The sequence below is a fragment of the Bos taurus genome, chromosome 20 (genome assembly GCF_002263795.3).
Source record: "Bos taurus isolate L1 Dominette 01449 registration number 42190680 breed Hereford chromosome 20, ARS-UCD2.0, whole genome shotgun sequence".
Classification (NCBI taxonomy): domain Eukaryota; kingdom Metazoa; phylum Chordata; class Mammalia; order Artiodactyla; family Bovidae; genus Bos; species Bos taurus.
In genome coordinates this window covers 58909609-58936539 of record NC_037347.1, presented here as the reverse complement: position 1 = coordinate 58936539, position 26931 = coordinate 58909609, and the positions used below count along the sequence as shown (strand labels likewise).

The 26931-nt window shown below is 45.5% G+C and overlaps 1 protein-coding gene across 6 annotated transcripts in view; it reads left to right on the top strand.

Annotated features, from left to right (window-relative positions):
- The window catches only part of TRIO (trio Rho guanine nucleotide exchange factor), a 363545-nt gene that overhangs the window by 70252 nt on the left and 266362 nt on the right, over window positions 1–26931 (top strand). For 2 of the 6 annotated variants that reach the window (XM_059878914.1, XM_024981340.2), the window contains one exon: window positions 1–26931. This exon is cut by the window's left edge; it is cut by the window's right edge and continues 20573 nt beyond it. The exons of the other annotated variants lie outside the window; for them this stretch is intronic. The gene's annotated coding sequence lies outside the window, so the exon portion shown is untranslated. 6 annotated transcript variants of the gene reach the window in all.

Below are 26931 nucleotides of genomic sequence, written 5' to 3'. Positions count from 1 at the left end.
AGTTCGTGTCAGACACCCCACCTGTTCAGAGAACTGAATGGTTGTTGGAATATTGATGGCTTTTTATAAATAATCTCTGTTCCCGAACTCTTGTCCTGTTACTGACACCGAGGTATCTTGATGATGGAGGAGCTTTTCTTTCAGTGTATCCTGTAGACTTCTGTATGGCAGTTTCCAGCCATACCTCTTGGATTTTAAACACCCATTGTATCATTTGACATACCATGCACTGTCTGTACAGTTCCTTTTAGTGTGTGCTAAAACGGGAGCAGGTATATAAATTGGCTTGTTTATCTTTTAACATGATTCTGTCATTGGGGGATACTACCTGAGTGTGTCCTGAACTGGGTCAGAGCTTTTTCCTCTTTTCTTTGTATTTCATTTGTTTTACGAGATCAAATCCTTATGATAACCTTGTGTGTTGGGGGGTGGCAGCCAAGGTTCCAAGGCTGGGCAGGGGGAGCAAGCATTGGAGTCAGGCAGCCCGCCCCCAGAGCCGGCTTCTCCTGCTGGGCCACCCTTCTTAAGACCCTCCGATGCCACCAGATACCCCCTGGGACGCAGAGGCCGTGGGGACCTCCGGCTCCAGGGAGCGGGTGCAGAGGCCTGGACGTGCCCACTGAGGAGCAGGTGTGGGTGTGAGGTGGCAGGGGGACCCCTGCGGTCCTCCAACACCTCTTTTCTCCTGTAGGTATCCACTGTCCTCCACTGGGCTCCCTGGTGGCTCAGTGGTAAAGAATCCACCTGCCAGTGCAGGAGACTTGGTTTCCATCCCTGGGTCAGGAAGATCCCCTGGAGGAAGACATGGCAACTCTCTCCAGTATTTCCTGGGAGATCTCATGGACAGAGGAGCCTGGCGGGCTGCAGTCCATGGGGTGGCAAAAAAGTTGGACATGACTTAGTGGCTAAAAAGCAACATCCTCCACTCTTCCCACTTTGAAGTAGGTGTTTGTTATTAAAATTACCTAGAGCCAATAAACAGAGAGGGAAATAGCAACCCACTCCAGTATTCTTGCCTGGAGAATTGCACGGACAGAGGAGCCTGGCCAGCCAAGGTCCATGGGGTCGTAGAGAGTTGGACACGACTGAAGCAGCTAAGCAAGCAGAGCCAACAGAAGCAGAACCCCAAACGCTAGCCCCCCGTACAGGGTGGTCGCTGCACCCGGCCACTCCGGGTGCACTCTGTCAGGTGTGTGACCCTGTCTGTTGCGGTCCCCAGGGAGCACACAGGACGGAATCACGGAGCTGCATCTCAAGATGCACCCTTGGGGGTCCCCTCTTACCGTTGGGTGCGGCCCTTCCGGTCACCTCCCTACCTCCCCTTCTCAGGATGAACGAGAGCATCATTAATGCCACGTGTCAGCATCTCTTCCTCCTCCCCACACGCCCAGGTAGAATCTGTTTGCCGGAGGGACTGGGTCCTGGTCGTGTCCCAGGCAGCCCACTGCCAGGGCAGTTTGCTCAGTCACAGACATGCTTAGCTGTTAAAATCAAATTTCTCATTTACAGGAGAATTGCCTTTTCTGAAAGATGACAAGGGCACACTTGACCTAGTTAACGAGAAAATGGTAAAGGAAAACCATGAGCAGCTATTTCAAACACGGGTCCCTTTCCTGAAGCTGGGGCGTGCAAGGTGGCCTCGACACCGGTCAGGGTCCTGGTTCTTCTGTGGGATACATGGACATGACTGTGAGGTTTCTCACTGAGAAATCTGAAAGTATCTTGTTTTTTATGTTACCAATGCTAATAATGTTAGCCTAAGGTTTGGAGTCTGAGGTTTGGGAAAACAGTAAAGGAATAACATTTCACATGTTTGAAATCAGACATTAAAAAACACTCAATAACTTTTAGAAACAAGACTGCTTTTCTTATTAAAGGAATAAAGATGTTTTTTTAATCAGCTGATTTTTAGTATAACTGTAATTTATGTCTCTTGGGGAGGGGAAAGATTATTGTTTACCTTCTCCAAGCAGATTGGATTTTAAAATGACTTTTGATAAGTAAAGAAAGCCACCAGCTTCAGAAAGAAATTGAAAGGAACATAAGCATACTATTTTAATAAAGGGCACTTGGCATTTTCGTCCTTTGGTAGATTACATAAGTAAAGATGTAAATATGCATTAAAAAAAGAAAAGCAGAAGAATGGACACAAGCGTTCTGGGTGCTCAGGGTGCTAGCTCCCTGCCTCATGCTGGGTGATCTTCAGCTCGCTCTCGCCCTCTCTGTGCCTCAGATGGTAACTGATCCACAGTGGAAGATAGATGGATGATTCAGTGAGGTTGTCTGAGTAAAGCGCTTAGGATGGGGCCTGTGACAGAGGAGTGTCTCATGATCGTTAAAGTAATTTTCATTATTTAATTATGAACCCATAATGACACACGTAGGAGGCTGGTATTAAGACCCCCCAAAGCAACATTGTGACATCTTTTAATCTGAAAAGATTCTTAACCTTTCCAACAATTAGCATCCAAGGATCTGAGCTAAGTGACTCTCTGAGAGTCAGCTGTATCACAAAAGTGGTATCGAAAGACAAAAAATAGAGTACGGTTGACTGTCGAACAACATTTTGAACCACCCGGCTCCACTTACATGCAGACGTTTTTCAGTAATAATCAAGTCGTTCACGATCTACATTGGTTGAATCCGTGGATGCGGAACCAGGGTCACGGAGGGCTGACTGTGGAGCTTGAGCATCCGCAGAGGGTCCTGATGCCAGTCTCCCGAGGACACAGGGATGCAGCCACCTGCACGGAAAAATAAAACCTCAGTCTTAATGTGAAGGGCCGAGGCGGGGACAGGTCCCTAGGGAGGGCACTGTGGCCGGGGCACTTCTTGGGGTGGGTGCTCACAGCGGGGGCCGCTGAGTCAGCTGACTTGTTCTCCAACCCCCAACACCTCCTCTCCCCGACCCCCGCAAATCCATCCAGAAAGAGAGAACCCTGGGCCAGGGTGAAAGCAGGCAGCCCCGAGCTTGTAGAAGTCTGTTGTGACCAGTGTGTTGACCCAGCGCTGGGGACTCTTAGATGGGAAGGTATGTCTAGGATTTTAGGGGAGCCTTTAGGACCGGGTGCCTTGGGTGGGTGTGTGGGCCGGGAGGAATGAAAAGTATTTGTTTCTTTTCATATATATATATATATGTTTTTTTGTTTTTTTTTTTTTGTGGTGGGGGTGGTTTGCTCTGGGAGAAGCTGACCCAGCGATTGTTTTTCTTCTCTCCTCCCCCATCTGGAGTAGGAAAGGGCCTTCCAGAGTCCCCTTTGGCTTCTGTGAGTGGGGCTTTGTTATTCAGAACGCTCAGCCAGAGGTCTTTATCCCCCAGTTCAGCGCCTAAGAAAGCTCTGCTTCTTACAGCATCCCTAACACGCTATCAGCCCCCTCGGGAACGTAGTCCCTTCTGTTTGCATTCTGCCCTCCCAGCTGATGGCAGTTCCAGGCTCTACTCTTCGGAGACTCTCTCCAGATTTGGGGGTTGACAGTGTCAGTGGGTCTCCTCACTGCCCCTCCCCTGTGACACTGAGCTGCGTCCATGGGCTATGCCATCCTTCCCAGAGGGCCGGGGTTGACCTGCAGCAGCAGCATCCAGGAGGTGCCTTCCAGGAGGAGCCTACAAGGCGAGGCACCTGAATCTCTGGGGAGAGGACTTAGGGCTCTGTGTTCATGCCAGGATCTATACGTGACAACCGGACTGATGTTGAAGAACCATTTCTGGAGGAAATAAGATAGATTGCTGTTGGCCTCTAGAACCTGAAAAAGACAAGGAAACAGATTTCCCTGGAGAAATTCCTGAAAGGATCACAGTCCTGTTGATAATCTTCATTTTAGCCTATTGAGACCCATCTCAGACTTCTGACCTCAAGAACCGTTAGGATAATAATTGTGTATTGTTTAAAAAATAAAACGTTATTTTCCAAGCAGTAGGTTGTTACCAGCGACTTTTAAAAATTGAAAGTTAGAATAGTGCAGACGGAGAAGGCAATGGCACCCCACTCCAGTACTCTTGCCTGGAAAATCCCATGGATGGAGGAGCCTGGTGGGCTGCAGTCCATGGGGTCGCTAAGGGTTGGACACGACTGAGAGACTTCACTTTCACTTTTCACTTTCATGCATTGGAGAAGGAAATGGCAGCCCACTCCAGTGTTCTTGCCTGGAGAATCCCAGGGACGGCGGAGCCTGGTGGGCTGCTGTCTATGGGGTCACATGGAGTCAAACACAACTGAAGCGACTTAGCAGCAGCACAGAATAATGCAGAAAATATACGCACTCACTGCACATACCAGGCTTGCTCTGTGAGGCTGTGAAGTCAGCGTGTCTTCCCCTTCCCCAGTGGTGCTAAGCCACCTGCAGTGCAGGAGACGAAAGAGACTAGAGTTCGATCCCTGGGTCTGGAAGATCCCCTGGAGGAGGGCATGGCAAATCACTCCAGTGTTCTTGTCTGGATAATCCCATAGGCAGAGGAGCCTGGCGGGCTACAGTCCGTGGAGTTGCAGAGTCGGTCAGACAGGACTGAAGTGACTTGGCGCGCATGCCTGAAGTCAGTGTGTGTGACACATGCGCTCTTACTTGGTTGCCTCATGAACAGTGTTTCTTGCTGTGGGTCGAGGTCAGTCAGGTTAGAAAGCCTGTGGAATAGCCGGTGTCCCCACCTTCCGCCTCCTCACAGCGTCCTTTAATGTTGTTTGCAGTCTAGCTTGTGCCCCAGCCAGTAAGTGAATCATCTACTTTGTGCTGAACAAGGTCCTGGGGAGCTTTTACCCTGCCAGCGTCTCAAGCTTGGGTGTGCATTTGAATTTCCCAGGGCACTGAATAAAACACAGCCCCCTCTACAGACTTTCTGTCTCAGAATCTAGGACTTGGGTATTGGATCTGCGTTTCAACCGAATGTCTGTGTGTTTCTCAGGCAGGGGTCTGTGGGCACCTTCAGAAGTACGACCTGTGCAGGCATTTTGCCTGTTATGTATTAAACCTTATAAAGTGAAGTTGCTCAGTCATGTCCGACTCTTTGCGACCCCATGGACTGTAACCTACCAGGCTTCTCTGTCCATGGGATTCTCCAGGCAAGAATACTGGAGTGGGTTACCATTTCCTTCTCCAGGAGATCTTCCCGACCCAGGGATCAAACCCAGGTCTCCCACATTGGAGGCAGACACTTTAACCTCTGAGCCACCAGGGAAGCCTATTAAACCTTATAACAACTCTGTAAAGTGCCCCCCTCCCCCACTGCCATTTGACAAATAAGGACCCACAGTGATTGGATTTGGTGAGTCCATGGTGTCTCAGAGAGGCTAAGGGCCAAGCTTGGGCCAGCCCTCCCTCCTGAGTGGGAATCAGGTGGCATGAGATGGGAAAGATGAACAGTTCTGATTGAGGGAGCTGCCCTCCTGTGGAGGGAGGAGACAGGATAGGATTGTTAGATGACAGATAACAAATAGGATGTTAGATGACAACAAATAAAAAGGATTGTTAAATGACAGCATTTTGTTTTGGAGGCAGGTATTGTTACTGCTGTTTCTAGGGCGGCCTTTTAGCCCCAGGCCCTCTGTGATCAGCGGTGGTGGAGATCAGAAAAGGGAGAGCAAAGGTGGATGGTGGGCTGGGAGGCCCATCCTCTGCGGTGAGGGGTCCCCGCAGGAGACCTTCAGTCCAGCTCCACCTCCAGCTCTGGGATCCGAGACGGTGGCTTCACTTGCTGGGCCTGCTGCTGCTGTTGCTGCTAAGTCGCTTCAGTCGTGTTCGACTCTGTGCGACCCCATAGACGGCAGCCCACCAGGCTTCCCCGTCCCTGGGATTCTCCAGGCAAGAACACTGGAGTGGGTTGCCATTTCCTTCTCCAATGCATGAAAGTGAAAAAATAAAGTGAAGTCGCTCAGTCGTGTCCGACTCCTAGCGACCCCATGGACTGCAGCCCACCAGGCCCCTCCGTCCATGGGATTTTCCAGGCAAGAGTACTGGAGTGGGGTGCCATTGCCTTCTCCGGCTGGGCCTGCTGCTTTGTCCTTAAAAAAACAGGGTGTGGGGGGGGTGTGGGTCACAGGACAGCATCTAGCTCTATGAGGGCTTCCAGACTTCAGACCCTCTGATTTTTTTTTTTTTTCTTTTGAAAAAGTAGTATTTCCTTCCCTTTCCTTGAAGATACTGAGTGGCTAAACAGAATGTATGCAAGTGTGTGAGACCCCAGGGAGATGCTGTAAACAGAGTCACACGTGGGGTGCTGGGGCTCAGTTGAGACCATCTGTGGGATGCACAGGTCTCAGCCGTGCTGCTGGGGTAACAGTCCTGCCTTCCAGCGGGACAGCAATTGCATTCCAGCATTTCCTTGGTCTCCCACCCATCAGGCAGAGACTCTGGACCCAGGTGGTGCCTCGGGGCCAGCCAACTCTTAGACTGCTTCATCTGATCTTAATTTCTTTATGAAAAAACTCAGCAACTCCGTGGGGCTGATAGCCTGTAGACAGGAAGTTATATCCAGTGGGATTTGTGAGAACAAGAGGAAGTGTTTCCAGGAAGCTGGGCTGGTGCTGGGTAGCTGTGCATTTTTTTGTGACCTTAAAAAGGAACTTTATTTTTAATTTGAAGGTTATCATGTTTTTAATTGGAAGGTTATCGTCTCTTCTTATCTCTCTGGCAGATGTAAAAATGTGTGACATTTTATACTTAAATTCCCATCTAATTTTGGTCTTAGGCTCAGTCGGATTACAGAGATACACATCTTCTTAAGATGCTCTCTTACGAGCATTCAGTGCTTAGTATACCCAGACCCTTGACACGGATTGGCAACCGATTATACTTGCTATTTACTCCTTCTGCTTGACATCCCAGAGAATACCTAGATAAAGGCAGCACCCACATTTGGCCTAAAAGGAGTATTTGGAGGTAAAAGATTTTTCTCCAAAACTAGAGGTTGCAGCTGTATTTCTTTGCTATTCTACTAAATCATATCTCAGTCATCTCTCTGTTTTGAAAATTTACATGTTTAATCTTCATATGTTTGTCTGTTTTCCATTTCTTGACTTTTTTTGTGGAAGAAGAAACTTTTGTGGAAGAAGAAGAAAGTACATGAAGCTAAAACCCTACATTATGTTCAGATTAACTTTATATGTATTGTTTGTTTCAAGTAGAATTTTTTAGCATTTGTCTTTTAAAGTAATTTTTTTAAATGGAGCAGACTGATCAGTTATAAATTACTCTACAACACTGGGTTACTCCTGGAGTGAGGGGTGGCGGGTAGCTCAGTTAACCTGTGGTCTTTCAGTGAAAACAGAATAAAGTGAAGAATATATTAACAGTTCCACTGAGGATGACCTAGTCTGTAATGTTAGCATCATGTGAAACATTTTGACTTTACATAGTTTTTAAAGGATGGAGAGTCACTTTGGAAGGATGGATGGCTACTTGCCTTCATGGATGAGTTATATGTGGCTAGTCAGCAACACAAAACAAATAGTAAATGAGTTTTATAGAAAAATGGCAGAAGGATCTCAGAGCTGAAAAAACTTCAGCTGACAAAAACATGAATGTCATTGAGTTGCTTTCTGGAGACTTGACCCTAAATGAAAGGATCTGGCCTGGAAGTAGATAACTATTGACCTGGAAATAGAAATTACAAGTTTGGAAGAATAATAAAGAATTGAGAACCAGGACGTACAACCCCTTTTTATTTTTTTTTATTTTTAAAAAATTTTTTATTCCTTTATTTCTCATGTGACAACCCCTTTTTAAAAGAAAGAAAAGCATAACCTACCACAGTGTTAACTGTGTGAACAGGTCAGGTTTGAAACATTATGTTAAATGCATATGACATGCGTGCATTTCAAGTAAAGCCTGTAAAAATGAACGGCTGTCATCCGTCTTTGGATTTTCAAATCTTTAGCCTCAGCTTCCTCATTTCTAGGAAAGGAAGGGCTTGTGCTGTATCATTGCGTCCATTATACAGCTCCTAGCAGTTCGCTTAATTTATGGAAGCCTGGAGGCAGCTCTGTGCTTCTGTGTGACATCACCCCACACATTACCTAAAGCGTTGAGTTTCCTTAAGTGTTAACTGAGTTGTTGAGAATCACTGTGGAGTTGTTGGCTGTAACACCATGGTCAAAATGGTTTGTTGTTGTTCAGTGGCTCAGTCGTGTCTGACTCTTCACGACCCCTTGGACCACAGCACGCCAGGCTTCCCTATGCTTCACCATCTCTCGGAGTTTGCTCAAACTCATGTCCATTGAGTCACTGATGTCATCCAACCATCTCATCCTCTGTAGCCGCCTTCTCCTACCCGCAGTCTTTCCTAGCATCTGGGTCCTTCCCAATAAGTTAGTTCTTTGCATCAGGTGGCCAAAGTATTGGAGCTTCAGCTTTAGCACCAGTCCTTCCAGTGAATATTCAGGATTGATCTCCTTTAGGGTTGACTGGTTGGATCTCCTTGCAGTTGCAAGGGACTCTCAAGAGTCTTCTCCAACACCACAGTTCAAAAGTATCAACTCTTCGGTGCTCAGCTTTCTTAATGGTCCAACTCTCACATCCATACGTGACTATTGGAAAAACCATAGCTTTGACTAGATGGACCTTTGTTGGCAGGTGAGGTTGGTGGTCAGGGAGGGTAGGGCACTGTTTACTTCTGGGCCAGCCCTGGGGACGTACGGAGGGATCCGGATTGACCCTGGGCAGAGACCCTCAGACTGGACTGACTCCTCCCAGTGGGTGGGGTGGGGCTTCATGACACTTAGAAAGTTCTAGTCCCTCTAGTCTCTTGGGTTATTTGGTGAGTGGAGGGTGAGGATGTTCGCTGACAGCTGTCAGCAGTTGAGGAGAGGAGAACCTCTAGCCCTTTCTCCTATAAAATTCCAGACTCGCCAGCTACTAGTTCAGGTGTGTTTTAAGGAGACCCTGTGAAGGTTGAAAACTTGGCTCTGCCGGCTTCTTCCTGCTTTCTGGTCCTGAGCAGTCTCACCGGGGTGGCTGGTTAGGTCGCCCCAAGTTAGTAAAGCAGGAATCACAGCATTAATTTTTGAGGTCAGGCATATCCAGATGAAAGGGTCTGTAGAAAGAGTTTCCTTCTGCAAAATATTGTTTATTCCAAACTACATTTTTATAGGAGGCTATATCTGTAAACCACAGGATTTCTAATAGTCATGAGCATTAAGTCTGACATTGGCCCTGAAGCTGGTGAATTGGGATGTCTTCCTTGAAACAACTAACCTACCGAGTCTGTGCCTTGGCCCTGCCTTGTTCTAATGGGGCTGACACGAGGCAGTGGAGGCACCACAGGGGTGTTCCCAGAGACCCTCCTTCTCCAGAGGGAATGGCTAATTCTCTTGCCAGCCTCCTCCCACATCCCTGAAGCTTAGGGGCAGGAGTCAGTAAGGGGAGTGTGGTGCCTGGGTGAGTGTCCTCAGGATGGGGAAGGCCAAGAGTTGAGACCCTTTGGGGAAAATAGACAGAAATAGGAATCCCTGCATCACTTTAAGCTCTCAGTGTTCAGGCCAGGTTTTTGCTCACACCCCTCCATCCTGGCATCCTTGAGGAATTTCAGGCATTCTGGTCATTCTCCCTTTAAAGCCTCCAGGGAGGGGAACTGACTCTAAGACTGCCACTTGGAAAATTAAAAGGAGGAAGTTTTCTATAAATCATGGCCCGAGGAGAAAGTCTGGAAACAACACCCTCTTAACCTTGGTGCTGTGTGAAGTGGAATCCTTGTCTGGATCACTGGTTCCCGTGAGACCCCATTGCTGGCTACCACACCCCACCCCCCGCCCCCTGCCCACCCACTTGTGGATTTTGATTGCCAATTTATTTTACTAAGTGGCATACTTGGATTTTTTTTTTGTTTTATGCAGTTGGTCAGGGAGGATGTTCTTGTGTCTATCTGTGTCAGGACTGTGTTCCTCTGGGCTCTGTAGGCAGTGGCCAGCATCAGACACCTTCCTCTGAGGGATTGGCTGGGGAGGAAGACGTGTGTGTGTGTGTGTGTGTGTGTGTGTGTGTGTGTGATGCCAAGAGGAAGACCTGTGTGTGTGTGTGTGTGTCTGTGTGTGTGATGCCCAGAGCCCCGCATGGTTTTCACCTTGTTTGGAATGTGATGAAATTGCATTAAAAGGGTTAAGTCATATGATATGATTCTAACACCTGATTTGTTTAGTGTAGATAGGAAATTTAGGGAAACAATTTTAACTTTATTCTTCAGTCTCCGTTGAGAAGTTACAGCATAAGAATAAAGTTAGTTCTTCAGTCTGATGGAAAAATCTCCTAAGAGTAAAATTGGAATCCAGTGTTGCTAATATATTTGTTGTATTTGAAACTCACAACGACTACAGCTCATATTAATAGTTAGCAAAGTATTTCATAATCAAGCTTCTAATATTGCTATCTGAGCTCCCCTGGAATTCAGAGGGAGGGTGGGGGCCCATGTGAGGAAGGTTAGTGAGCGCTGCCCCCACAATCGCGGGTTTCTGATGCCCATTGCTGAATGGAGGAAACCCCACCCCCACCTCCACCCCCAAAAAGGAAAAAGAAGAAAAGGGTTTGTTTTCATTAGTACCCGGTTAGGTTTGGGAGGAAACTGTGTGTTTGAATGTAGTTCTCTGCTCCCGGAGTTTTCACTCTGCTGTGGCGGGTGTGTGTGTGTGTATGTGTCAGGGCACAGCCCCCTCTTGACAGCTGTGACTACGAGAAGAGTGGCCAGAACCAGAGACTATTTCCCGCTTAGTCTTCCCCAGGTCCACACCGCGTTCCTGAGCAGGAGCTATTTTTGAAGTGGACAGATGATCTGAGTGTGTGGGCCTGTGGCTGACAGCGTGTGGACTGGGAACCAGAGGACAGATGGCCCAGGAATGCGGGAGAGCGCGCCCCGCGTCCGGACAGCAGCACTCAGCCCCGCGCTCTGAGGCGCAGAGGCTGGTGAGGACTGGAAGAACGTCCCCACACTGCACCCGCCTGCTTTCTTGCAGTCGTGTGGGCTTTCGCGAGGTTGCATGTAGACTTGACCGCAGGTAATTTACACAGGCACAGGTCCCGTCAGTCTGAATAAGCTCTTTAGAATGAAATTGATAGCTGCTTTATCACCACTTGTACTTACAGAACTGTTTTGACTTTAGAGCAATTTACCTGGTAGAAGAGTTTTCGCTCTTATGAATGTTGTTTGTATGTATCAAATTATAGTTGATGGGGTCAAGTCATTCTAATTGTAAGCTGTGTCAGCCTGAAATCTGGACAAGAAATTTTAGGTGTATATTCATGAAGTCCAAGAGACTAAATAAAGACGGATTTAATAAGGAAGTTCAAACTGTCCTGCTTGTCCAAGACATCCCCCATGTGGTTTTTATTATAATATTGATTATGACATATAGACTTTATGTATTTAAAATAGATTTAAGTTAAAAACACAACGTATCAGGGAATGTTTGATTCAGAACAGGAGTTTGTGCTTTTTTTCTGTAAGTGACAGATTGTGAATATCCTTTGTGGACCCATATGGTCTGTGTCATAGCTCCATGGCCCCACAGTTATGGCTTAGAAGCATATTCAGGACCAATGGGCTTGTCCCAGGGGGCTTTTTCCAGTCCCTTCCTGCAGTCTTGTCTTAAGATTTGGGAGGAGAGGCAGTCCCTCTTTCTTTCTCTGCTACTTTAAAATGAAGTGAAACTGTAGAACCTTGATGGACGGCCTCTTGGACATACCCCAGGAGATTCATTTAGGTTTGTTACCTTGGAACAGCCCAGGTAATCACACCCTGCTTTGATGGGTTCCCCTGTACTTTTAGAAAGGCAGTGTTCAAGGTTGGATCCAGATGATTCTTCTCCTCCTTTACAGCAGTGGGAGGTTCCTAACTCCTGCAGACCCAGTTTCCCTGTTTATAATATACTGTGTCATGCTCCCTATCCTATCCTGAAATGTAAGTACCATATAATTTAAAAATCAAAACAACACTCTTAACTAATAGAAATGAGATAAACGTAACTTGCGAGCTTGTGTTCAAGTGCGCAGATGCTGGGGTGTGACGAGAACAGTGGTACCCAAGTGCGGGTCTGCTGGGACAGAGTGTGTCTGTAAGACCCCCAGCAGCTCCCTTCCCTGAGTCGTGCCGTGGAAAAAAGAAAGTCAGCAGAACAAACTCCTTATCTGAGTGCAAAGAGGTGCTGATGAACTTGTGGACTGGCAGTCAGTCTTCACATCACGCTGTGGGGGCAGCCCCCCAGAAGAGATGGTGATGTTTGCAGGTCCTTGCACCAGTGTATGGTCTCCATGAGCAGGAGGTGTCCCTGGAGGCCACCTGCCCCTGATGTGCTGTGCCGGTGACTCAGATACTGCAAGCCACATGGCTGCTGGTGGTGTGATTTCTGAAGGGAACAGCCCTTGGTATATTTCCAAGCCAAAGTAGAGATTTCCTCCTTCTATAGGATAGCTGTTCTTCTTAAAAAATGTGGTGCCCCCCGAGTTGTTTCTATGTATGCATGAAATGGAATTAGGTTATAAGCCGAGGATATTTACCTTCTTGAATATCTGGCAAGACATTGGAGAGCCCAGCAAGATGCTTAATGATGGGTTTGTGTGTGTGTTGGGGTGGGGGGTGTGCTGTCACAGGCAGTCTGTCCAGCATTCCTGGCTTTTATCCTCCAAATGCCAATATCGTCCCTCCATCCTTGTGACAACTGCAGATTTCTACAGATTTCCAAATGTTGGATTGAACAGAGGCATGGGCAGTGAGGATCTGGGAAGTCTGTCAGTCACAGAGGAGGTCGACGTCTGGTTTGGCACTTGGCTGTGCTCCGAGGGCGGGGGGGTGGGCTGTGGAGAGCGCCGCTGACCCCCTGCCCAGGTCTCCTCAGAACTGCTGAGCTGTTTTCCTCCAGCCTCGACTCCCCTCTTCTTGTGGTCTCCTCCTCTGCCTTTTCCCTTCTGCACCCCCTCTTCCCCTGGATTGCCCCATTTTTACTTGCTCCTTTTTCTTTTGTATTGTTCTCTAGGTAGACTTTCTTGTCTTGATGTTCCAACAGACTGCTAAGATGTGTTGAAAATAATTTGTTACCAATAGCGGTCCAAACACTGCAGTGTACTTTTCCCAGTATCACTCCCTTCCCTATTGATTTTAAAAAATTTTGGGGGGCTGGAGAGAAAGTGGTGGAGTACAGCGTCCTGCAGGTCATGGTTCTGTAGGTGGCCTGCATGGCATCTTTCATGGGGGTTGCTGCTTGAGGATTCAGCTTGCAAGATAGTGCTTTTGAATTCCTTGCCAAAGCCTGCTCCGTGCCTGTGGTGGTAGATGTTACAAAGGAAGGAAGAACAAAGAAGGGTCTTCGCATTCCCTGTCGTGTTTCAGCAGTTGAAAGGCCTAGCTGTGTCATCAGCGCTTGGCTTCAGCAGCGTCTCCCTCACTTTGCATGTGACCCACGAACAAGCCCAGTTCCAGGGGTGGCCTCTTGCTTTCTCCCTTCCCTCCTGCATGCCCAATCCTCGGAAGCTCTGTGAATCTGAGTATGAAAGTGTAGGTTGGAAGGGGGGAGGTGTGAACTGCCGTGGTGTCTGAAACAAGGTTCTATTTTATGAAGCAACTTTGGCTATCATCAGTTGGTTTTTATGGATTTCACAGTTGAGCAGTAATGAGTCATAATCACTACTTAATTTTCTCAGACCAGAGCATGGACGCGCTTTGTTCTCAGACTCTCCAGGCAGTCGGTGATGGGAAGGTCTTTCCTTGGGGTTGAACTGAAAGTCTGCTGCTGGCACCTGTTCCTGGGCCTGTCTTGCTCTCCTGAGCAGATCTCTGTCCGGGAGCCTCTTCTGTCTGTTTTCTCTGCAGCAGCGGTAGAGAGAGACTCCCCCAGCTCCATTCTCTGCCCTTATGAGTTTAATATAATAATACGGTTAGAATATCAGGTATGAGAGAACAGAATGCCATTACAACACAGTGACTTAAAGCTTTTATTATGCAGCGATAGGGAAAGTAATATATTTCATTGTTCTGCACTGTGCTTAGTCACTTAGTCGTGTCCCACTCTGCGACCCCATGAACTGAAGCTCTCCAGGCTCCTCTGTCCATGGGGCTTCTGCAGGCAAGAATACTAGAGTGGGTTGCCACGCCCTCCTCCAGGGGCATCTTCCTGACCCAGGGATCTAACCCAGGTCTCCCGCATTGCAGGCTGATTCTTTACCATCTGAGCCACAATATTTTATTGTGGACTCTTAATAGGAGTTCCTGGGGACTTGTATTCCCTTTGGAGGGTCTTATACAGGCATAAACCCATGATTGAATGTATTTTCCTCACCATTTACTCGTACTATCATAGATAGTTTTGGCGCCCAAGGGAAGCAAATACTTGTTAAGAAATCTCCATGTGCAAGATCATTCAGGCAAAGATTCTGCCTTTCTGTGTAAAGGTTTGAGAACATAAGGACTTAATTATAATAGCACTAGCAGCAGCAGCCACCAGCCCCCGTGATAAGAGGTACATAAGTTATCTTCTCTAATCCTTAGGACAGTCCTGCCAGGGTAGGTCTTGCTATTCTTATTAGTGCTAGACTGTAAAGATGAGCAGTATAGAGTGCTTGTCAAGGTCACGTGGCTTGTAGGAGCCTGAGTTTGCGTTTTTGCCACTGTCCTTGACTGCATACTTTCTGCCATACTGGGCTTGTCTCAGGTCCTTGAATGAGACAGACATACCCACCTGCCTCCAGCCTCTGTTCTTTCTGGTTGCAGTGAACACGCCTTCCTTACCCGACCCTTGGTTAAGTTCTAACCATCATTTAAGTTTCTCCTTAGATATTGGCAGTTTAGTTTAGTTCAGTTCAGTCGCTCAGTCGTGTCCCACTCTTTGCAACCCCATGGACTGCAGTGCTCCAGGCCTCCCTGTCCATCACCAACTCCCAGAGCTTACTCAAACTCATGTCTCTCAAGTTGGTGATGCCATCCAACCATCTCATCCTCTGTCGTCCCCTTATCCTCCTGCCTTCAATCTTTCCCAGCATCAGGGTCTTTTCAGATGAGTCAGTTCTTCACATCAGGTGGCCAAAGTATTGGAGTTTCAGCTTCAGCATCAGTCCTTCCAGTGAATATTCAGGGCTGATTTCCTTTGGGATGGACTGGTTGGCAGCTAGGCGTTTCTGAACCTCTACACCCTCCCCCGCCCGCACCCACCATGACCCATTAAGTTCCTACAGTCTCCAGCATGCTGCACGATGGCACTTATGGGCCTCATTGTTTTCTGCTTGCCTGCTTTCCTGGACTCTTAGCTCAATGAGGTGAAGGCAAGACTGGTCTAATGTCATTGCCTAGAATGGCACGTGGTACCCAGTGGGTGTACAACACATACTTATTAAATGAATGAGTGGATGTTTATACCCCCATGTCTTGTGTGACACATGGAGTAGAAAGAGAGGCGTGCATCCTTCAAGTCATGGAGAAAACACTTAAAAAATTGAACACGAAATCAATATGTAAGTATATCAGTAAATGAGTACTTATTTGGATAGCAGAAGTGAGTATGTATTTATATATCAGTAAATGAGTATAGGTATGTGTTTTTGTTTACATAATGTATGCTGTATACTGCAGAAATTCACAAAATTGAGACTTTCAAAAGGATGAAGACATTTTAGAAAGGAGTTACTAATCGATTTTTCTACATGTCATAGGATCAGCAGGCGTAAGGACCTGTTGTACTTCCAGCAGCGGGGTGCTGGGGCAGGCTCTGGGGAAAAGCAGTAACTAAGTAACTAATCCAACTTCTGCTCCTGGTGGGATTGGGGTTGGGATGGGATGGGATCCTGGATGGATCAGAGCCCCGTGTGGAATGTGGGAGGTGCTAGGGTCTTAGAGGGAGGGGTGAGCAACTGAGCAGAAAGCTGAAGCCTCTGAATTATAGGGGAGGGTGGGGAATACCTTGGTCAGAAACGCTGGGGCTTGGCTGTGATTGAAATCTGATGCCAGTTCACGGTTTAAGACTTCACCATCCTGAAATGATGGCTTGTTAAGTTCTCCAGGAAGCAGATAACTGCCCCTTGCATCCTTTAGTAAATATTTTTCCTTCCCTCCCTTATCTCTGGGTAGAGTAGAAATAACATACAATTTATTCTATCCCTTTAAAAGATCTTGGTTAATTCTTTTTTCCCCTCTCCACCAGATACACCTAAAAGATTTACTCTTTGTCCTTATTGAGAATGTTGATGAGGTTACTTCCTGTACAAAGGATGTAATGACGGCACAATGCCATGGACTAACTACTTTTAAGCCTGTAGAGAAGTACTTGTAGTTTCAGAGGTAGAATGAATGGCAGAGGATAAAAAGGTACAGTTCACCATTGGCACTTGGATGAGCTGGGCAATAAACAGGGGAACTGGGCAGTTGTAACCATAGAAGTTGGTGGCCAGACCCTTGGGCAGGTGAAACGCTGCTTTGGCTCTGCTGTGGGTGGTGGTATCTGCCGTGTCACGTTGAACCTTCTGAAGCGTGAGGCTGCCTGCGATGCTGGTGAAAAACCTGCTGCTGGTCAGAGACAGATAGCTCCTGTGAGCCCATTTGTCATCTCAGTAGCTGTTTGGGGGAAGATGTACCCCACAGCTGGGTGGGGGAAATATACTGATATCTGTATTTATTGAAAAATCACATTTGGCATAGTGTAGGGAGTGAAATAAATAGTGGAAATTATTTCTCTTCCAACTATAGATTTAAATGTACAAATAAAAGGAAACATTGCAGTGGTTGCAGATTGCAGTGCGAAATGTATTTAGTCTGTTTCATGGAAGCAGATACATCAGGCTCTTAAGGGGGATGTGTGAATTGTCACGTCAGGTCATTTAACAGAGCTGTGGGACATTTAAAAGCACTTTGTTTGTAAAAAGATCTGAAATGGCTATTTTTAAAAAAAAAATGTATGCTCTCATCTACCAAGCTAGATTATTTTCAGGGAATGTGTATAATGGAGAATATTGATAAGAAAGTGTTTGTTTTAGGTTAAATATATTATTTTTCTTTTTAAATGGTAGTTTATAAAAAGTATATAAAAGAGATTTTACTTTACCCTAAATTATATTCCAATAATTTGGAAAATTTGATCTAAGTAAAGTATTAATGAATAATGAAGACCTCTCTAAAGAATATTGAGGAAACTCTAATATTTTAAGAAATTAAGGGAGAAAATGGTATTTCTGAAAAACAAAGCAAAACCAGCCAGTATTATCCATTCTCACAATGCATAGTCAAAGAATATAATGGAAAGCTAGGAAGTATATTTTGCTACTTGTAAAACATTTCAGATAATCTTTTGATGCTTTAAAAGTATATTTTAAGCATCTTATAATACAGTTTAATTCATTCACACAAACTAACAAATTCTAGAAATAGATCAGATCTTTTTAACAAATGCAGCTGGAAGACCTGGATTTGATTCTGGCTTCCTGCCTGTAATATCTCCAGTAAGTGGTGAAGTCTCACCTTTGACTCTCAAGCCCCTGGTTTCTGCAGGTCTGTACACTTACAGATCGTACAAGTGTTTATCTTATAGGCTGCGCTTAGTCATTCAGTTCAGTTCAGTTGCTCAGTCATGTCTGACTCTTTGCGACCCCATGAATCGCAGCACGCCAGGCCTCCCTGTCCATCACCAACTCCCGGAGTTCACACAGACTCATGTCCATCGAGTCAGTGATGCCATCCAGCCATCTCATCCTCTGTCGTCCCCTTCTCCTCCTGCCCCCAATCCCTCCCAGCATCAAAGTCTTTTCCAATGAGTCAACTCTTCGAATGAGCTGGCCAACGTACTGCAATTCAGCTTCAGCATCATTCCTTCCAAAGAAATCCCAGGGCTGATCTCCTTCAGAATGGACTGGTTAGATCTCCTTGCAGACGAAGGGACTCTCAAGAGTCTTCTCCAACACCACAGTTCAAAAGCACAAATTCTTTGGCGCTCAGCCTTCTTCACAGTCCAACTCTCACATCTATACATGACCACAGGAAAAACCATAGCCTTGACCAGATGGACCTTTGTTGGCAAAGTAATGTCTCTGCTTTTGAATATGCTGTCTAGGTTGGTCGTAACTTTCCTTCCAAGGAGTAAGCGTCTTTTAATTTCATGGCTGCAGTCACCATCTGCAGTGATTTTGGAGCCCAAAAAAATAAAGTCTGGCACTGTTTCCACTGTTTCCCCATCTATTTCCCATGAAGTGATGGGACCAGATGCCATGATCTTCATTTTCTGAATGTTGAGCTTTAAGCCAGCTTTTTCACTCTCCACTTTCACTTTCATCAAGAGGCTTTTTAGTTCCTCTTCACTGTCTGCCATAAGGGTGGTGTCATCTGCATATCTGAGGTTATTGATATTTCTCCCGGCAATCTTGATTCCAGCTTGTGCTTTTCCAGTCTAGCGTTTCTCATGATGTACTCTGCATGTAAGTTAAATAAGCAAGGTGACAATGTACCACCTTGACGTACTCCTTTTCCTATTTGGAACCAGTCTGTTGTTCCATGTCCAGTTCTAACTTGCTTTCTGACCTGCATACAGATTTCTCAAGAGGCAGGTCAGGTGGTCTGGTATTCCCATCTCTTTCAGAATTTTCCACAGTTTATTGTGATCCACACAGTCAAAGGCTTTGGCATAGTCAATAAAGCAGAAATAGATGCTTTTCTGGAATTCTCTTGCTTTTTCCATGATCCAGCAGATGTTGGCAATTTGATCTCTGGTTCCTCTGCCTTTTCTAAAACCAGCTTGAACATCAGGAGGTTCACGGTTCACGTATTGCTGAAGCCTGGCTTGGAGAATTTTGAGCATTACTTTACTAGCGTGTGAGATAAGTGCAATTGTGTGGTAGTTTGAGCATTCTTTGGCATTGCCTTTCTTTGGGATTGGAATGAAAACTGACCATTTCCAGTCCTGTGGCCACTGCTGAGTTTTCCAAATGTGCTGGCATATTGAGTGCAGCACTTTCACAGCATCATCTTTCAGGATTTGGAATAGCTCAACTGGAATTCCATCACCTCCACTAGCTTTGTTCGTAGTGATGCTTTCTAAGGCCCACTTGACTTCACATTCCAGGATGTCTGGCTCTAGGTCAGTGATCACACCATCGTGATTATCTGGGTCATGAAGATCTTTTTTGTACAGTTCTTCTGTGTATTCTTGCCACCTCTTCTTAATATCTTCTGCTTCTGTTATGTCCATACCATTTCTGTCCTTTATTGAGTCAATCTTTGCATGAAATGTCCCCTTGGTATCTCTAATTTTCTTGAAGACCTCTCTAGTCTTTCCCATTCTGTTGTTTTCCTCTATTTCTTTGCATTGATCTTTGAGGAAGGCTTTCTTATCTCTTCTTGCTATTCTTTGGAACTCTGCATTCAGATGCTTATATCTTTCCTTTTCTCCTTTGTTTTTCGCTTCTCTTCTTTTTACAGCTCTTTGTAAGTCCTCCCCAGACAGCCATTTTGCTTTTTTGCATTTCTTTTCCATGGGGATGGTCTTGATGCCTGTCTCCTGTACAATGTCACGAACCTCATTCCATAGTTCATCAGGCACTCTATCTATCAGATCTAGGCCCTTAAATCTATTTCTCACTTCCACTGTATAATCATAAGGGATTTGATTTAGGTCATACCTGAATGGTCTAGTGGTTTTCCCTACTTTCTTCAATTTAAGTCTGAATTTGGCAATAAGGAACTCATGATCTGAGCCACAGTCAGCTCCTGGTCTTGTTTTTGCTGACTGTATAGAGCTTCTCCATCTTTGGCTACAAAGAATATAATCAATCTGATTTCAGTGTTGACCATCTGGTGATGTCCATGTGTAGAGTCTTCTCTTGTGTTGTTGGAAGAGGGTGTTTGTTATGACCAGTGCATTTTCTTGGCAAAACTCTAGTAGTCTTTGCTCTGCTTCATTCCGTATTCCAAGGCCAAATTTGCCTGTTACTCCAGGTGTTTCTTGACTTCTTACTTTTGCATTCCAGTCCCCTGTAATGAAAAGGACATTTTTTTTGGGTGTTAGTTCTAAAAGGTCTTGTGGGTCTTCATAGAACTGTTCAACTTCAACTTCTTCAGCGTTACTGGTTGGGGCAGAGACTTGCATTACTGTGATATTGAATGGTTTGCCTTGGAAATGAACAGAGATCATTCTGTCGTTTTTGAGATTAGTCATTAGATGACTTAGTCATTAGATGAGCTAATTAGGTTTGGTACTGGAGAGGGCAATGGCAGCCCACTCCAGTACTCTTGCCTGGAGAATCCCAGCAATGGGGGAACCTGGTGGACTGCCGTCTATGGGGTCGCACAGAGTTGGACACGACTGAAGTGACTTAGCAGCAGCAGCAGCAGGTTTGGTATATGCTTTGAAAACTGTAAAGAACTATATAAAATATAATACTTTTTCGTGATTTTAGGGTGAGAAGTTGACCAGTGATCATTCTGCTGCGTCCAAAGGAGGTTTAAGTTATGCAAACTGGAAATCTAGAAAGAGGAAAAAAATTTTCTTCCAGAGCCAAAATGTGAAAGCCACAAATGAAATTTAAGCATTTATGTATACCCATTCTAATCTGCAAACATACATTTGTGGGATGAGTTCACAGGAAAGTTCTCAAGCGCTTTTAGGCAAGGGATGTAAGCTTTTTGTGGTTTCACTGATGAAACTAAACAGTTTTGAGAAAACGTAAGATATAACCGAAGGTGGAATTGACTGACCTGGCCTGTTAGGTAGATCACCTATTTAAGAAATGATTTATGGTAGGAACCAAGCTAATTTTATTGAACTGTGATTTCTCAGAGTGAAAGTCCAAATATTATGGAATTGTGGTGACTTGTGGTGCCTTTGATAAGGCTGTTTAAATAAAGCTTTTTACTCGAGCAGGGAGGGTTCCTAGAAACTAAAACTTGAATGATGATTTAAGGTATTTTCTTTAAATGTTCAAAATCTTAAAATGTTTGTGTTTTTTTAATACAACAAAAAGTTTATGAAAAAAGTTTGTTTTAAGTATAAAACCTGTGTGTTTAGACTTTAGTCTTATAATCAACTACTTGCCAAAGCAAAGGTGTGAGTATGTAAGTAGCCATCCGTCTGTTCAATGTGTCAAACAGAGCTGTTGGGCCAGGAATTCTTAACTTGAATATATGCACTTATTCCTCCTGAGAAATATTTGGCTAAGGTGGTAAATATTCCTATTTTAGTTACTATTGTATGTACCAAAACTGTGCTTTTAGGAGAGAAGAAATAACCATACCATATCTATTCAAAGTGACCGCTCGTTTGTTCCATAGATCATGCTTTTAGTAATCAGCTACAGAATAATGATTTATGAATGTCTTGGTAAAAAGTTCCCAACAACTTTTGTGTGTGTGTCAACTTTATTGAGATATAGCTGACGTCGCGTAAGACTCATCCATTCCAAGTATATGGTGCAGTGGGTTTTGAGTGTGTTTGCTGAGTTGTGCAACCGTCATTATGGTCAGTTTCAGAACATCTTCAACACCAGGAAGAAACCCCACACCCCATGACCTTCTCGTCCCGTCCAAGCCTTAGGCACCTGTTGAGCTAATCTCTTGCCTATAAGACAACCTGTGTCACAAGTTGAGAAAAGTGTTCAGAGGGAAGTTTCTAGGCCTCTCTCTGACGGCAATAGGCACTCACTTGGTGCGTGAGCTGCTGCGAGCAGGATGGGACCCCTGCCTGCCTGCTTGTCAGCATATCACAGAGTTGTTTTTCCCTCTGACAGCATCCCAGAGTTACATTCCTTTGGTCCTAATGTGGTTGCTGATAGAGTGCTTGGGAAGTGCTAGGTATGGCCATTACATCGTGGCGCTGTAGGTGAGGTGGGAGTTGGGGCGTGGGAGCAAACAGCCAGCCCGTTGCCTGGAACATCAGAGAATCAGAATGAGCATGGACAGGCCTGCGTGGCACGCCAGAGATGCATGCACACACATGGTGCAGCCACCTGCTGTTCCAGCAGTTGTTGGGTGGGAATCAGCAGTTGTAGCCTTGACACAGATGGAAGTAAACATGCCACACAGTTGAAGACATAAATCCCTCTGCAAGGTCACTGAGCTCATCGACCAGCTTGGTGCTTAAAGTGCCCGACGGGTGCCCGAACTTAGCAACTTCATCTCCGTCCGGTAGACCCTTTGACCAATAGATGATTTGTTGTTCAGTAATACCGGTCATTAACTGGATAGTTAAGTATTAGAAAGGGAAACTGGTTACATAGCTGAGCCCAGACCTACTTAGCTGGTTTTGATTTAGAGGTTGCTATAATTTGAAGTAGAATTCATGGCCCAACTATTTCTCTTTTTTCTTAGCAATTAGTGTTGTTATTACTTGTTGGGCAAAATTTCCTTAAAAACATCACTTTGTGTATCATCAATGGCACATGTAGGAAGAGCTATATAAGATACATTTCCCTTTTTATCTTCTGTGGCTTTTAAAGTGATTATAATGTTCAGAAGAAGTCAGAGGTGCTGGGTGATATTTACAGTGAGAAAGTGGAGTTTCGGTCGGATTTCTTAAAATAACGGGCATGTCACAAATGTCAACAGGCAGAAAACTAGAAAAACGCTCAGCGATTTTGTGTTTGGAGAGGGTGCTGACAGGTGTTGGAGGTAAACTGACTCCCTGTACGCAGGGAAGGGCTTTCTGTGAGTCAGAAGGTAATTAGCTGCAGGGAAGAAAAGCACTCAGTGTTCTCTATGATGCCGCCGATTTGAACCCTCTCATTAATTCGCTCATTACTTTAAAACCATAACATCAGGGGTGGGGCCTATCCCAGTCACGTGGTGCAGAAGTCAGTAAGTCTGGTTCTGGGGTCAGCGCTCCGTCACCCATGTGGAAGCGCGTGTACCATGTCCCGTGATTCCTGCGGCCGGTGGGGGGTGGTTGTAGCACCTGTGGGCAAGTCAGTGTCTCAGCTCAGCCTCTAATGAGAGTCTCCTGGGTGTGCCTGTGATTCAGGACTGTGGTGAAGAGAGGATTTACTGTTTTACGGTCCTTTTACTATAACTTTTTATGCTCTTTTTCAACGTAAATAATTCATAAAATGGTCCTTTTAGTTAGTCTTAGTGCAGTTTTGTGAAGAGGCTGGGAGCACAGCTGCAGCGTTTTCTGCTTCGTCTTGAACGGTGAGGCATGCAGCTGAGCAGTCCCTGGTTTGCATTTTCTTGGTTTAACCAGTGAAGTTACTTAACCCCTGCAAAACCTCTGTTTTCACACGGAAGACATGGAGACAAAGAGGCACTTGGTAGAATTAGGAGAGTCGCCAGCTGATGGGATCGATTCTGTAATTGGCGATGCTGAAGATGATGATGATAATGCTTGGGTTGTTCACCCGGTCTTCATACAGGGTGGGACGCTGCTGCTGCTAAGTCGCTTCAGTTGTGTCCGACTCTGTGCGACCCCATGGACTGCAGCCCACCAGGCTCCTCCGTCCATGGGATTTTCCAGGCAAGAGTACTGGAGTGGGGTGCCATTGCCTTCTCTGACAGGGTGGGAGGAGGTTACACATAACCTCAAGTTGACGTAGACGTGCAATGCAGAATAGAATGCCAGGGTGTTTTGAATAGCCAGTAAAAATACTAAAATTTAAAGTATTATGCTGTCAATAATTTCAGAATATATAAATGGCATCTAACAAATTATGCTTACGTACTTGTTTTTGATGGTAAGTCTGACAATTATTTGGTAACTTTGTCTTCTGATTAGCAGTACCTCCGACCCCCATGCCCCGCAGCGCCCCCAGCCCTTCTCAGTGCTTGTGTGAGGGTTCTTCAAAATTAAGCTAGTATTCCTCCTCTGTGCTTGGTTGAAATGTACAGGATAAGAATTGTATGCAGTGACTCAGGAGTGGGACAAGGAAATGGCAGCCCACTCCAGTATTCTTGCCTGGAGAATCCCAGGGACAGAGGGGCCTGGTGGGCTGCTGTCCATGGGGTCCCACAGAATCAGACACAACTGAAGCGACTTAGCATGCATGCATGCATGCATTGGAGAAGGAAATGGCAGCCCACTCCAGTATTCTTGCCTAGAGAATCCCAGGGACAGAGGAGCTTGGTGGGCTGCTGTCCATGGGGTCCCACAGAGTTGGACACGACTGAGGCGACTTAGCAGCAACAGCAGCAGCAGTCTGCAGTGGCAGGTTTTGTGGTCTCAGAGCTTGGATCCTTGGTCTCTCTGCTGGAAAGAAGTTCACAAGCACAGCAGCGTGGCAGAGGTAACACTCATTTCCCTACTCCGCTTACTGGTCACCCCCAAATCCATGGAAATATGAAGATGTGGTCGAGTAGTGAATCCGCACATAGCTGACTCACATTCACCGGGTGCTTGAATGGGAATTGGTCTCCCTCTTCTGTCCCCCTGACTCCATCAGGTGCCACCCATTTCACAGATGGGGACTCTGAGGCCCAAGGCTGCCCAGCTGCAGAACTGAATTCTGATCAGGTTGAGCCACCTCTGAAAACCCTTTTCTTTCCACCATTGTCTGCCTTCACTTTTCCTGGAGGGGAATATACAGGAACATACACAGCTATGAAATTCCTACTGTAATTATAAATTTCAGTTCAACGAACACCACCGAGTGGATGAAGAACTGTTTAGGGTCTAAAAGGCGCTTGCCTCCCACGCTGAATCCCAGGAAAAGTTTCGTGAAGTTGGGACGACTTGAATAGAAGGATTATTTGGGGGTGGGGAGGGGACAGTGATAGGAGCAGAAGAAGTCTTTTCCTGATTTTGAAGTAATTTACATGTGGTTTACGGACTGTTCAACAAGACCCCAGCTTTCCATCTAGAACGTTCCCTCTGTTTCCCTTTCTCCCTGACCGATCCTGCCTAAGTCTTTGCCTGGCCCTTCTTCCTTTGAAAGCTAAGTTTTGGCATTTTTCAGGACTTTGTCTTTAGTCTGTGAGTGACAAGTTTTCAGATAGTAATAATAAAAGTTAATAGGAATCATACAGGTTTCTGGAATAAGGCTTTAGAAACTAAATGAAGCATGACGTTTATTTGCTTTTATGAATGTGATGTGGTTACATTAGTTTATTCTAACAGATAAATGATTTCTAAAAACAGGGTCAGCTTTTATCTACTAAATGCAGTTCACGGGGGAGAGGCTTTCTAACCCTGAGCCTCACAGTGGGGATGAGTGAAGCAGGAGGGGTTCTCAGTGGCAGGAAGATCGGGAAGGCCTGGTGTATTTATGTGTGTGAAAATTACTGTAAAATGTTCACTAAGCTGTTATCCTGAGTCTGTCCCTCGTCCTCTCCTTATGTAACAGCACATTTTCATTCCCCTCACTCGTTCCCGCGCTGTGAACAGTTGCATTCAAGCATTATCAGCATTAAAAACATATTTGGGAGGAAATCCAAGCCAAGCATCTGTTAAGCAGCCAGACATTTTCCAAAACCCTTTCAGCTGCAGGCAGCGGCTGTGTGCACGCCTTCTTAGGGGAGGGGTGGAAGGTTCTTCTGTGGACTTTGAGGTGAGGGGCAGGGGAAGGAGGAGCAAAGAAGGACTTACCTGGGTTTCACTGACGGTGAAAAGTTCCAGGTCATAGAGAACAAGACCCCAGCTACCAGTATCTGATAAAATCCTGCAGTTCTGTTAATTGGTCCGAATTTGAGAGGATGTTAAACTTGTATTTTTTCTAACCCCCCCAACTCCGCCTCCTTTTTATAGTTGAGATGGGATGTCTTCATTAGAGCTGTTTGCAAAATCCATTTTGGATATAATATGTAAAAGCTTGAAATGTATATTATTTTCTCATGAACTGTGAAACAAAAGTTTTATTTAAGAGTAGTTCTTCTAGGGTCTCTAGAGTGTGAGTGATTAAAGAGCTGGTGGTAGTTTTTTAGGGAGTGATGCATTTCAGTACGTGGAAAGAAAACAAAATCGGCTCTTTGTCTTTTTTTCATTGTTTGTCATTGTTAAATTGAAGCTTATTTTGCCTACTGAGCTTATTTTTGGTGAAGAGTGCTACAACAGTTTGAGGGCTTTATTCAAAGAAGAGTATTTTCCAAGACCTTTATGTTAACTTACAAATATAGGCCTTGTTTGGGGCCTGTCTCATACATATTCGAATTCATAGTTAATGTATGTCATAACAGGTAATTAAATAATACCAATTTAGGGAAACCAGGTAGAAATTATAAAGTAGGCAGATTTTGTGATTTTTATTAATCACTTAGTATGATCATAAAATCTGTGCACAGGTACTCAGCTAACTTGTGTACTCAGTAACACAAATACTCAGGCTGTTCTTTATTGTGTTCCTTGGGAACAGTGGACCCGAGTTTAATCCCTGGGTTGGGAAGATCCCAGAGGAGGGCATGGCAACCCACTCCAATATTCTTGCCTGGAGAATCCCATGGACACAGGAACCTTGTGGACTACAGTCCATGGCGTGGCAAAGAGTCGGACACAACTGAGCAAGTAACCCTTTCATTTTTTGGTGGGGGAGAGCAGTCTGAGAACCGGCTGTTGGTCCTGACTTTAGACTGTGTACTTTAAAAACAGTTTTTAGAACCCATTCTTTAATTGAAACTTGATTCCTACTATCGGCTTATTTTTTGTGTTATTTTAAGCTATAATTGTGGCTTAGCTGGTAGAAAATCTGCCTGCAATGTGGGAGACCTGGGTTTGATCCCTGGGTTGGAAAGAGCCCCTGGAGAAGGGAAGGGCTACCCACTCCAGTATTCTGGCCTGGAGAATTCCAAGGGCTGTATAATCTGTGGGGTCACAAAGAGTCAGACATGACTGAGTGACTTTCACTTCACTCACTTCACAAGCTATAATACTTTGGCCACCTGATGCGAAGAACTCATTGGAAAAGACCATGATGCTGGGAAAGATTGAAGGCAGGAGGAAAAGGGGACGACAGAGGATGAGATGGTTGGATGGCATCGCCGACTTGATGGACATGAGTTTGAGCAAGCTCCAGGAGTTGGTGATGGACAGGGAAGCCTGGCGTGCTGCGGTCCATGGGGTTGTAGAGTCGGAGATGACT